A 10,840-nucleotide genomic window follows, 5' to 3' on the forward strand; every position below is an offset into this window, starting at 1 on the left:
GTAGAACGACTCCTCTCTGTTTCCACAGCACAAATCTTAATATATAAAATCGAATGGTTAGTGAGGTTAGTGCTATCTGCGGTGAATCTGATTGGTCCGTGGCCACCCGGACTCTCATTGGCCAAGAGGTACGCCCCACTGTGAGGTACGCCCCACTGTGACACACACACCCTCCCATAGTCAGCCTCCCACACGACTCTCATTGGTCAAAAGGTACAGTCACATCACTGACACACACCTCCTTCACTCTCACACACTTGCAGTGACACCATACGGCCAGAACCTCTGAGGACTCCTTGGTAAATTGACATATCACACTGTCACCCCCACACTCACCCCTGTCTACACACACACACACACACACACACACAATCACTGTCATCCCAGTCTGAGTCATGCTGTCACCTGAGTTGTCACCTGTCACCCGTGTACACACACACTCACACTGTCACCCCCACACTCACACTCAACCCTGTACACACACACTCAGTGTCATCCCACAACTCAGACTCACGCTGTCACCCCGTGTAACACACACACACACACATTCACACTCACCCCTGTCAAACAACAACTCACAATCATGTCACCCCTGTCTACACAGTCACTCACACTCACCTCTGTCATCCCACAACTCAGTAATGCTGTAACCCCTGTGTATACTGCTCTCTGTCATCACACAACTCAGTAATGCTGTCACCCCTGTGTATACACTGCTCTCACCACAGTGTACACACAGCTCTCTGTCAACACACAACTGAGTAATGCTGTTACCCCTGTATATACACTGCTCTCACCACAGTGTATACACTGCCATGGCCGCCCATTACCTTAATTGTCCCTCCGCAACGGCCCGCCCATTACCTTAATTGTCCCTCCGCAACGGCCCGCACACTCATGCTATGCCGTGGATTTTTGTAATTAAATTATCCCGATGGCCGCCACGCTTCTCCATCACCACACATGACCGTCACAAAACTGACGCCCATTAACTTAATTCTCCCTCCGCACGCACATTACCTTTAACACTCATGATATGGCGTGGCACTCCCTGTGCACATGGCCGTGCACATGGCCGTCTAAACCGCCACTCTCCGCAACTGCATGGCTTACAAGCACATGGCCGCCGCACACATTACACCGGCCGCCCGTCACTTTAAATACATGGGCGCCCAACACAAATCTCTCTGCACATGGCCGTCTAAACCGCCAAACTCCGCAACTGCATATTCCACCGCCCGCCCGTACCTTTCAATACATGCCCGTCTAACCGCCACCCTCACCTACAATTCAGTCCTTTTACTATTCCCGACCGTACCTTCACCTACGCAGTCTTTTTAAAATGGCCGACAAACTCACTTACTATTCAAATAAATATATATTGAAACAATGGCGTGCGCCCCTACCTTCACCCGCCCTTACCTTTCAATACCTACTGTTAATTAAATTTACAAAATGGACAGCCAAGTAACTTACAATTCAAATACATGTATATTAAAAATATTCAGTCCTTTTACTATTCCCGCCAAAACCTTCACCTACGCAGTCTTTATTACATTTTTAAAATGGCCGACAAACTCACTTATTAAAATAAATATATATTTCAACAATGGCGTGCGCACGTTCACCTACCCAGTCTACAATTCTTATGTTTACCTCAATAAATACTTAGTACATCATCACCACTATTATTACATTTGCGCATTCACTATAACAGCCACCCTTCACCTACGCACTGTCAATTTCATTTACTAAATGTCAGCCTTCACCTACGCACTGTCAATTACATTTATACAATGCCAGACACACCAACTTACTATATGTACATTACATACACATTGCACTATCTTCCCCTTTGCCAATGTATTTTTTTTATCCATTAATATTATTATTACATTAATTTCTGTGCAGAAAATCTTATTTATGTACATTGCATACACATTACACTATGTCCCGCTTTGGTACCCCGCTTTGCTAAAAATGTATTTTTATCCATTCTTACTATCTTTACATTTCTTTACTTTCTTTCATATCCGCTACACTTTTTATCATTTACATTACCTTCATAACATCACCCGCTTTCTCTATCTTCACGATTTTATCTACAAATAGCCATCATACTTTCTTTTTCCTTCAACATTGCTTCATTCACACATCAAGTACATACTTTTACATCTACCAATGTGCTCCGCACGCCAATCTCTGTATGCGCTCCGCAGACATCACTTTCACCATAACCTCATGCACAACACGCATGTGCGCCAAATGAAAACTTTATTTAAACAAAAAAAAAAAATTTCATGACTGCAATTTAATACATCCATTTTTAAACAAATTTACATTTTATTTGCATATTACAACAATTTATGTCAATCATTAAGATCATTAACACATATTATTAACTCTTTATGCCTGCAATGTACTACATCACTTTACTGTTAACACTTTAACACTATCATTTACAAATCACATACACACTCACTCTTTCTTCACAACACACCCCTCCCCACACATCCTTCCTCTTCCCACTCCCCCCCCACCCCTACCATCATTCATCTTCCCACACACCCACCCTTCCTCTTCCCACCCACCCATACACCCACCCTTCCTCTTTCCACCCTTCCTCTTTCCACCCACCATACACCCACCCTTCCTCTTCCCACCCACCCATACACCCACCCATCCTCTTCCCACCCACCCATACATCCACCCATCCTCTTCCCACCCACCCATACACCCACCCATCCTCTTCCCACCCACCCACCCACCCTCCCTTCCTCTTCCCACCCACCCTTCCTCTTCCCACCCACCCACCCACCCTTCCTCTTCCCACCCACCCACCCACCCACCCTTCCTCTTCCCACCCACCCACCCACCCACCCTTCCTCTTCCCACCCACCCACCCTTCCTCTTCCCACCCACCCACCCACCCACCCACCCTTCCTCTTCCCACCCACCCACCCACCCACCCTTCCTCTTCCCACCCACCCACCCACCCACCCTTCCTCTTCCCACCCACCCACCCACCCTTCCTCTTCCCACCCACCCACCCTTCCTCTTCCCACCCACCCACCCACCCACCCTTCCTCTTCCCACCCACCCACCCACCCTTCCTCTTCCCACCCACCCACCCTTCCTCTTCCCACCCACCCACCCACCCTTCCTCTTCCCACCCACCCACCCACCCTTCCTCTTCCCACCCACCCTTCCTCTTCCCACCCACCCTTCCTCTTCCCACCCACCCACCCTTCCTCTTCCCACCCACCCACCCACCCTTCCTCTTCCCACCCACCCACCCACCCTTCCTCTTCCCACCCACCCACCCTTCCTCTTCCCACCCAACCACCCACCCTCTTCCCACCCACCCACCCACCCACCCACCCTTCCTCTTCCCACCCACCCTTCCTCTTCCCACCCACCCACCCTTCCTCTTCCCACCCTTCCTCTTCCCCCCCACCCACCCTTCCTCTTCCAACCCACCCACCCTTCCTATTACCACCCACCCACCCTTCCTCTTCCCACCCACCCACCCACCCTTCCTCTTCCCACCCACCCACCCTTCCTCTTCCCACCCACCCACACACCCACCCTTCCTCTTGACACCCACCCACCCACACACCCACCCTTCCTCTTGACACCCACCCACCCACACACCCACCCTTCCTCTTGACACCCACCCACCCACACACCCACCCTTCCTCTTCCCACCCACCCACCCTTCCTCTTCCCACCCACCCACCCACCCTTCCTCTTCCCACCCACCCACCCACACACCCCTCCTCTTCCCACCCACCCACCCACGCACCCACCCTTCCTCTTCCCACCCACACACCCACACACCCACCCTTCCTCTTCCCACCCACCCACACACACACCCACCCTTCCTCTTCCCACCCACCCACACACCCACCCTTCCTCTTCCCACCCACCCACACACCCACCCTTCCTACCCACCCACCCACACACCAACCCTTCCTCTTCCCACCCACCCACCCACACACCCACCCTTCCTCTTCCCACCCACCCACACACCCACCCTTCCTCTTCCCACCCACACACCCACCCTTCCTCTTCCCACCCACCCACACACCCACCCTTCCTCTTCCCACCCACCCACCCACCCACACACCCACCCTTCCTCTTCCCACCCACCCACCCTTCCTCTTCCCACCCACCCACCCACACACCCACCCTTCCTCTTCCCACCCACACACCCACACACCCACCCTTCCTCTTCCCACCCACCCACACACCCACCCTTCCTCTTCGCACCCACCCACACACCCTTCCTCTTCCCACCCACCCTTCCTCTTCCCACCCACCCACCCACCCTTCCTCTTCCCACCCACACACCCACCCTTCCTCTTCCCACCCACCCACCCACACACCCACCCTGAACACACACCCACCCACACACCCACCCTTCCCACCCACCCACACACCCACCCTTCCTCTTCCCACCCACCCACACACCCACCCTTCCTCTTCCCACCCACCCACCCACACTTCCTCTTCCCACCCACCCACCCACACACCCACCCTTCCTCTTCCCACCCACCCACCCTTCCTCTTCCCACCCACCCACCCTTCCTCTTAACACACACCCACCCACACACACACCCTTCCTCTTCCCACCCACCCACCCTTCCTCTTCCCACCCACCCACCCTTCCTCTTCCCACCCACCCACACACCCACCCTTCCTCTTCCAACCCACCACCCTTCCTCTTCCCACCCACCCACCCTTCCTCTTCCCACCCACCCACCCTTCCTCTTCCCACCAACCCACACACCCACCCTTCCTCTAGCCACCCACCCACACACCCTTCCTCTTCCCACCCACCCTTCCTCTTCCCACCCACCCACACACCCACCCTTCCTCTTCCCACCCACCCTTCCTCTTCCCACCCACCCTTCCTCTTCCCACACTTCCTCTTCACAACCACCCTTCCTCTTCACACCCACCCACCCTTCCTCTTCACCCCCACCCACCCTTCCTCTTCACCCCCACCCACCCTTCCTCTTCACCCCCACCCACCCTTCCTCTTCACCCCCACCCACCCTTCCTCTTCACACCCACCCACCCTTCCTCTTCCCACCCACCCTTCCTCTTCCCACACAACCACCCTCCCTCTTCACACCCACCCACCCTTCCTCTTCCCACCCACCCACACACCCACCCTTCCTCTTCCCACCCACCCACCCACACACCCACCCTTCCCACCCACCCACCCACCCACACACCCAACCTTCCTCTTCACACCCACCCACCCTTCCTCTTCACCCCCACCCACCCTTCCTCTTCACCCCCACCCACCCTTCCTCTTCCCACACCCCCACCCTTCCTCTTCCCAAACCCCCACCCACCCACCCTTCCTCTTCCCACCCACCCACCCTTCCTCTTCACACAATCCCACCCACCCTTCCTCTTCCCACACCCCCACCCACCCACCCTTCCTCTTCCCACACCCCCACCCACCCAACCTTCCTCTTCCCACCCCCCCACCCACCCTTCCTCTTCCCACACCCCCACACAACCAACCTTCCTCTTCACACACCCCCACCCACCCACACACCCTTCATCTTCCCACACCCTCACCCACCCTTCCTCTTCACACACCCCCACCCAAAAACCCTTCTTCCCACACCACCACTAAACAACATTAAAAAAAAAATCGATTCACATTCCGGGCAACGCCGGGTCTATCAGCTAGTATTGTATAAATGTATAAATCATACTTTAAAAAGGTCCAAAAAGCTTTGTCCAAGGCTTATAGTTTCTTGAAAACATGCACACGACAACTACTTTTTTAAGCCACTTCAACCACTGACATTAATAATAACCAACAGGAGTGTCCTCCCGCTCCCGCATACTAGGGCTCTACCTATTGGTATTTCATTAGCTTTAAATGGAAGAAGGGCAGGCGGCTGAGATGCTGTATCAGAAGGTGCACTCAGTAATCATTTAGATAAAGTTCTAGGCTGCTTTTAGTGCACAGTCTAAAGGTTTGCTTGACATTGCATGCTCATGTTCAGCATATAAGGCCATATTTAGTAACCAGTGCTATTCCATAAGGCTGCGCTTATAGTGCTGGCGACAGCAATGCGACCGATGACGTCAGCTGTCGCCACCAGCGAAAGCTGTGATTTGATTTGAAGCGACTGTCGCCAGCGACGTCAACAAAGGGGGGGGGGAGGGGGGCGGTCTCTGATTGGTTTAGAGACAGTCACATGTTACTATAAGCGCTGGCGACGGAGTCAATTGATTTGTTTTGGAGCAACGTCGCGTCGCAAGGCACTATAAGCGCGCAGCCCAAGGCACCTTCTGGCGCCGGAAAACACCTAATCACCCATTCACTTCAAGTGCTTTTTCCTATTGACAAGGAGCGGAGAGGCGTGGGGATATGGAGGGAGAATGAAAATGGGTCTGGGAAAGAAAAAATAGGATATGATAAGGAAAGCAAGGAAGAGAAGCAGTGAGAGAGAGGTAGCTATTAAATATGTTGTGAAGCTGCTTCTCCAAGTCGGAGACATTCCCTGGAATGCAGGAGCAGGTTCACAGCATAAAGACTAGAGGCCAGCGACAGAATACGCAGGAAGATCTCTCGGCACTCAGGAAGTACAATTAGGATACTACGACTATCATTATTGTTTTGTGGACCGTGTGCCCACTATTAAAGTTTTTGCTTTCATTTCCTCGGTATATTCGTTTTGGCGACGTGAGCTCCTGCTCTATTCTAAGATTTACAGACTTTCCTCCACAGGGAAGTACCACAAGCATTTTGCCTGCGGGAACGGGCCAGACGGGCTGAAAAAGTTTACTCCCCTGAATTTTATTTTGTACCATTTTTGACTAGCAACAAATATATTGCTATAGAGGTGGTCATCACTATCCGACGGTCCGTTATCCATCGAACGAATTATCCGATGCCAGATAATGCATTCCGTTGAACACATTATCCGATGTCTGAATGGGTAATCCGACGCTCACCGCCACGGATCAACAGTGGATCTGCAATCCGGCGGTTTGCGGGACGGATTCTGACGGGTAACCAAGGACCGCCTGTATATAAATGTTAATACTTACCTTGATCAATGTCTTCGTGTGTGTGGTTACTTTGCATTTTTTTTAAACATACCTGTTGGGTTATGTCAATCTTTGATAGACATACTGACTCACGCATGTGGTGTTCTCTCTGGGGAGAAGTTTGTATTATATGTATTACAGTGTTATTCCTTATGTCTGGAAAGTACACTACATTTTTATACAAATGTAACGCCCCCCCCCCTATAGGGTTGCCAGGTGGCTTGTCCAAAAATACTGGACACAATGGTGACAGGTGCGACGCGCGCGAGAATCGTTGGTGGGGAAGAATGTTATTTATAAATGACCTGACTGTTATGTGATTTTTTCTAAATTTCACTCCAAGTATTCACCAATTTGCACCAATTTATATTCTATTTTGTAAAAAAAAATCTGGGGAGGGGTCTTGGGCGGGAGTGCCTTTCGAGGATTTTTTTTAGGAAATACAATATGAAATAGTGCAAATTGGTGCAAATTGGTGCATGCTTGGAGTGAAATTTAGAACAAATTACGTAATGGTCAGATCATTTATAAATAACTGACCTGCAGTCATACTGTACATGGCGAGCAATACTAATCTTACTGCTCCTCCCACAAATTCCAAGATTGTTGTACCCCTCCTCATCCTCTCTCTCCCCTTATCCTCTCGTCCTCTCACCCCCTCCCCTCATCCTCACTCATCCCCCCTCCATTCTTCCTCTCATCCTCCCCCTTCATCCTCTCTTCCCCCTTTCATCCTCTCACCCCCCCTCCCTTCATCTTCTCTCATCCCCCTCCCTTCATCCTCTCACCCCCTCCGTCACCCTCCCTTCCTTCACCCTCTCACCCTCCCTTCCTTCATCCTCTCACCCTCCCTTCCTTCATCCTCTCACCCTCCCTCCCACCTTCATCCTTTCACCCCCCCCTCCCTTCCTTCATCCTCTCGCACCCCCTCCCTTCATCTTCTCTCACCCCCCTTCCTTCATCTTCTCTCACCCCCCTTCCTTCATCCTCTCACCCCCCCTTCCTTCATCCTCACCCCCCTTCCTTCATCCTCACCCCCCCTTCCTTCATCCTCACCCCCCCTTCCTTCATCCTCTCACCCCCCCTTCCTTCATCCTCTCACCCACATACCGTCATCTTCTATCACCCCCCATTCCTTCATCTTCTCTCACCCCCTTCCTTCATCTTCTCTCACCCCCCCTTCCTTCATCTTCTCTCACCCCCCCCTTTCTTCATCCTCTCACCCCCCCTTCCTTCATCCTCTCACCCTCCCCCTCTTCATCCATCCTCACACCCCTCCCTTCATCCTCTCACTCCCCCTCCCTTCATCCTCTCACCCTCCCTTCCTTCATCCTCACCCCCCTCCCTTCCTTCATCGTCTCACCCCTCCTCCCTTCATCCTCCCTCCCACCTTCATCCTCTCACCCCCCCTCCCTTCCTTCATCCTCTCGCACCCCCTCCCTTCATCTTCTCTCACCCCCCCTTCCTTCATCTTCTCTCACCCCCTCCCTTCCTTCATCTTCTCTCACCCCCCCCTTCCTTCATCTTCTCTCACCCCCCTTCCTTCATCCTCTCACCCCCCCTTCCTTCATCCTCACCCCCCTTCCTTCATCCTCACTCCCCCTTCCTTCATCCTCTCACCCCCCTTCCTTCATCCTCTCACCCACCTCCCTTCATCTTCTCTCACCCCCCCTTCCTTCATCTTCTCTCACCCCCCTTCCTTCATCTTCTCTCACCCCCCCTTCCTTCATCTTCTCTCACCCCCCTTCCTTCATCCTCTCACCCCCCTTCCTTCATCCTCTCACCCACCTCCCTTCATCTTCTCACCCACCTCCCTTCGTCTTCTCTCACCCCCTCCCTTCGTCTTCTCTCACCCCCCTTCCTTCATCCTCTCCCATCCCCCTTCCTTCCTTAATCTTCTCTTCCCCCCTTCATCCTCTCACCCCCTCCCTTCATCTTCTCACCCTCCCTTCCTTCGTCCCCTCACCCTCCCTTCCTTCCTTCGTCCTCTCACCCCCTCCCTTCATCTTCTCACCCACCCTCCCTCCCTTCCTTCATCCTCTCACACCCCACCCCCCTTCCTTCATCCTCTCACCCCCCCTCCCTTCATTCTCTCACCCCCCCTCCCTTCATTCTCTCACCCCCCCTCCCTTCATTCTCTCTCACCCCCCCTCCCTTCATTCTCTCTCACCCCCCCTCCCTTCATTCTCTCACCCCCCTTCATTCTCTCTCACCCCCCCTCCCTTCATTCTCTCTCACCCCCCCCTCCCTTCATTCTCTCTCACCCCCCCTCCCTTCATTCTCTCTCACCCCCCCTCCCTTCATTCTCTCTCACCCCTCCCCCCCCCCCCGTTATCACCCCCACAGGACAGCCAGAGAAAACACACACACACAAAACAGTACAAGTATGTATCACCCATTGCCAACCCCCAAGGGAAACGCAGGTGTTATGCGCTATGGTGCTACCTGTTAGGTGTACAGGAGGCCCAAGCCTCCGCGCTTGGGGAGCCTGGGGTGACAGGTGCAGTGCCTCCACATGTGAGGATCCCTGCGTTGGCGGGATAGGCCCTCATGGGAACCGGTATACCACTAGTGTAGACCCCAGAAATCACACTAACACAGGTTATGCAATACGTCTTTACTGTGGTCTCACAGTCTAGCAAGAGAAACACATATGCAACATAGCAATACAATAAAACACAATAACTGTCCAGTAATAGTCCTGGGGTAGCTAACCCCAATAGTACCTAGGGTGCTCGGGCTCGGGCACCTATAGCCAGTGTCCCACAAGCAATCCCTCCCAGTGTGAGGGCTGCGCTACCATCTCCCCTTGCGTTTGTGCACAATACCTTCCTGGCTTAGGATCCAGCAAGGGCAAAATAGCAGCAGAGTCCCACGCTGCGGGGTCTCCAACACAAGCCCCTCTCACCTCAGGGTCCGGGTGATGGCTGATCTTCAGGCCACAGGGGGGAGCCTCCCTCCGCACTTCGGTCTGCTCCACTGTGCTCCCTCACTATCAGGGGCTATCTATACCTAAGGCCAGCCCTGCACACGTCTCTACAGTGAGGGGAGAACTATGTGGGGCCCAGGGGGTAAAGTCTGGCCTAGTCCAGGAAGCCTTACTAGCTCTCAGGACAGTCTTAGCAACTCATGTGCTCAGGCAGCTCTGACTCCACGTGTCACAGACACAATGTTTCATTCCCTGTCAGTGTCAAGGACATAGTTAATTTTATTCCATCCCTGCCTCTTCAGAGACAGCCTGAGGAACTGTGTAAACACCCCCACTCGGCAGGAGGAATACCCAGCTACAAATACACACACACACACACACACACACACACACACACACACACAAACACCAGGACAAAACAGAACAAACACACACAGGATACAGTCTCACCTCTCTCTGCCCCATGCTTTTCCTCCGCTCTTTGTCCCCACCCCCAGGTTCCTGCCACCTCCATCCTGATTGGCTGCTGCTGTGTAATGCAGCCAATCAGGATGGAGGAAGCTGCCCAGTCCCCTAGCAGCCCAGCTCTATCCCTTCTCAGGGGAAATCCCAGATTGGTTACTAAGTCCGGAGACATAATACCAGACACATACATGTGTCATATTATCTCTCATTTTTTACCGGACAGAGTAACCAAATACCGGGCTGTCCGGTTCAGTACCGGACACCTGGCAAGATTTACCCCCCTAAGGGAGATTTACTGGTAGATAGGTGTTAGTGGTGCTGTGATGCTCACCTGTTGGTTCTCAGGAGGACTGAGTCTCT

At 52.9% G+C, this 10,840-nt stretch overlaps 1 long non-coding RNA gene across 1 annotated transcript; it reads left to right on the plus strand.

Annotated features, from left to right (window-relative positions):
• Positions 1 to 262: 262 nt before the first annotated feature.
• LOC142492093 (uncharacterized) lies at positions 263 to 7,091 on the plus strand. The gene is made up of 2 exons (XR_012800734.1): positions 263 to 299; positions 6,764 to 7,091. It is a non-coding gene; the product is annotated as an uncharacterized LOC142492093 (long non-coding RNA).
• Positions 7,092 to 10,840: the final 3,749 nt, after the last annotated feature.

The sequence above is a fragment of the Ascaphus truei genome, chromosome 4 (genome assembly GCF_040206685.1).
Source record: "Ascaphus truei isolate aAscTru1 chromosome 4, aAscTru1.hap1, whole genome shotgun sequence".
Lineage (NCBI taxonomy): Eukaryota > Metazoa > Chordata > Amphibia > Anura > Ascaphidae > Ascaphus > Ascaphus truei.